Here is a 3,290-nt window from a genome sequence, read left to right on the forward strand (position 1 = left end):
GTTTTTAAGAATATTGATAATTAAACCTTATTTTTAGTGCTATTGGAGTAAATTGAGTTTATTGAAGGAGTCGAGCATTTGAAGAAAGGTGCCGAAAGGAAAAGGCATGCTTCAAGAGGTGGGTAGATATGGTATTTTTATGTATTTTAATTTAATTAAGCATGTCTATGCTACAACCTCGCATTAAAACGTATTTTGATTAACCTTCTGACATGAACAATGGTTTCAAGTTTGTTCTATGAAATCTAGGTGTACCACGTAAATATGTAACTATGTATTTAGTTTTAAGTGTGGGGAGCAAGCCTTTCAATTGTTAGATGCCTCAAAAAATGATATTTGTCTATGGAAAATTGCTTGATTAATGATTTAAAAATTTTGAATAAAAAATGATTAGTTTTGCATAAACCCTAGCATCGAATCAGTTTGTCTTTGGGATTGATGATTTTCATTTAGTCTTCACTTCGAACTTCTATTGTGTAGATGATTGGATTCATCCTGTGTTTGGAAATGGACTTTGAACACTTTGACTTCATTTGGTTTTTAACCCTTTGATTTTGGATGGTGAATGGATTCACTTTTTCGTTTAGAAATGAATATTTGGATATCTGGAAACATAACACAAAATGTTTTAATGGAACCTACTTTAGTTATGAACTTGTAACTAATAACAGTAGCCACTAGCCATTGTGCACAATGCTTAATTTTGATTGGGTAGCTAACAGAGTCTTATCTGGTTTGATTTGGTTTTGTTTGGTAGTTGATACGATCCTACCTCCTTTAATATACGATTAATGACTATTATGTATCCAACCACTTTGGTGCTATGACACGCTTTGATTTGATTGTCCATGCTATCTAGCGCTCCACAATCTATTTGTAACTATATTTTACTCTATGGCATTAGGATTCGATATTTGTTTCGACTTTGGACTTTGGAATTGATATTGTTGATTTTGGTTTTGGTAGTTGTTTAGACTTTGGTCCTTAAATTTGGCAATTGTTTCGACCATGGTGCTTGAGTTGCTATTTTTTTTATTCTAGCATTTGGATTTGGTATTTGTCTTGACCTTGATCTTTGGATTGGGTAATTGCCCGACTTTGATGTTAAGACTTGATTTACTCAATGTAATACATATTATGTTATTTTTGAAATTCATTCATTTTCTTCAAGGATTTTCTAGAGATAACAACATTATTTCATTTTCTTTGAAACTAATCCTTTGTTTTCCTCAATATCTTTTACAAAAGATTTAAAGTCTGATACTTATAAATTGTTTTCTTGGAAATACTTAAATGTTTCACAAACCACTATTCTTATTTCGAAGGCTTAAGAATGGCTTTTCAACAAAACCTTATAAAATCCTTTTAAAAAAGTTTGTATCCGTCGAGACAATGGTATTGAAGTTTTTGATACATGATTATACTTGGCACATAACTCGCACCTTGGGATATTTGATTTTGCCTAGGGATTGAATTCCTAAACTCTTTGAACATTTAGTATGGTTGAAAGTTAAACTTTGCTATTGCTTGAAATGCATTACTTGCATTTATTTTAAAAGTATCTAGGACAAACACTCTTCTGTTTAGCTTGTTCCCCTTATCCATATTTGCTCACGAAGTTATTTATAACTCACACATGTAAAATGCATTTGTTTTGCAAATCAGTAGTTGCTTGAGCTTGTTGTCCTTTGGAAGTAGCTATTTCTATAGTTAGCAATGTTAGGTATTCGATAAGGCATCCAGTAGGCATCAACCTTTTCTTTTCTAAGTCGCACTCCGCTGGTCTTATTTGGTTTGGTCATTTATGTTTGACTATCATTGATATTATTTTGCTATGTCTTGTATTAAATGGCATGTATTTTCAAATTGCCACAAGACGGCCTTACTTTGTAATTGCCACAAGATGACTTATATATGTTACTTTAACATATGTTGCTTCCACATTATAAGCTCATGAGTGGGCAAACTAATATGACATATTCCTATATGATATAATATGTTCATGCATGTTTGATATATGGTTCCATGGTGATGAGTCCCATGAGGTAATTCTGCTTATTTGATTTAGTTGTTCATTTTAGGTTTACATGGGTTAAGAGGATCACTCCCATCGATGCTGTTGTGCCGATCATGGTCCCCGAACTTGGGTCTTGACATAGTGGCATCAATAGTAATTCAAACTTGACCACTCAACCCATTGTAAAATGTTTAAACTTGGAGCCACTTCGGAAGACCATGATGAAGGCAACTTCTTAGTAAGTCCTTATATCTCTCCCAAGCCTCGTACAATGACTCAGAATCAAACTATGTGAATGATGTAATATCATTTCTCATTTTCGTTATCTTGGCTAAGGGGAAGAATTTGGCTAAGAATTTCTGAGCAAGGTCATCCCAGTTGTAATGGAGCCTATAGGAAGTGAGTTTAACCATATCTTCGCCTTGTCCCATAATGCGAAAAAGGAAAAGTCTTAGTCTGATGGCATCATCAGTCATCCATTATGCTTGAAAGAATCACATATCTCTAAGAAATTAGAAATTTGGGCGTTTAGATCGTTATTCAATAAACCCCTAAATTAGACTAAAGTTTGAATCATTTAGATGATGGCCAACTTTATCTCAAAATTGTTGGCTTGAATAGCCAACCTTCTAATGGTTAATTGAAGCTCTTGTACTAACGGAACAACATAATCTCTTAACGATCAATTTTCTTCCATTACTCGTTCTTGGACTTGTTACGTTCTTTGTTGTTCAGCCACTGTATCAATATGAGTAGAATTTTCCAGATTTTCCCTACGACGTGTTCTAAATGTCGTCTTAATCTCTGGATCATAACAAATAACTTTATATAATAAAGTTATCACGTTACCTTAATTATTAAATATGAACACAACTACAATAAGGACACAAGCTTGGAAAACATTCTTTAGTATCTATCACAGCCTAAAATCAGGGCCATGACCGGCGTATGGGCCCAATGGGCATAGCCCACTAAGCCCAAGCAAGCCTCTTTATATAATTAAGTTCATCATTTCATCAATCATGCATCACTATTTCTAAACCACAATTCTCAACTATACGCATTTTGGTAATATAACATAGTTACCAAATATTTATATTTGTATTAGCCAAAGTATTGTCATTCATTGCCATCTCATAATGAAGTATTGTCATTCATTGCCATCTCATAATGGCATCATCAATCAAACTATACATATATCGTTTGCAAAATAATCTTAGCACTTAACATCTAATGTACATGTGCACATGCAAAAGACTCTTGACGACAAGCG

General features: G+C 33.5%; 1 non-coding gene across 1 annotated transcript; it reads left to right on the plus strand.

The window, feature by feature from the left end:
- The first annotated feature begins 2,230 nt into the window (after nt 1-2,230).
- On the plus strand, nt 2,231-2,337 carry LOC148760335 (small nucleolar RNA R71). Its single transcript, XR_016023312.1, has one exon. It is a non-coding gene; the product is annotated as a small nucleolar RNA R71 (small nucleolar RNA).
- The last annotated feature ends 953 nt before the right edge of the window (nt 2,338-3,290 follow it).

This window comes from Theobroma cacao, chromosome 10 (assembly GCF_053813885.1).
Source record: "Theobroma cacao isolate CCN51 chromosome 10, ASM5381388v1, whole genome shotgun sequence".
NCBI lineage: Eukaryota > Viridiplantae > Streptophyta > Magnoliopsida > Malvales > Malvaceae > Theobroma > Theobroma cacao.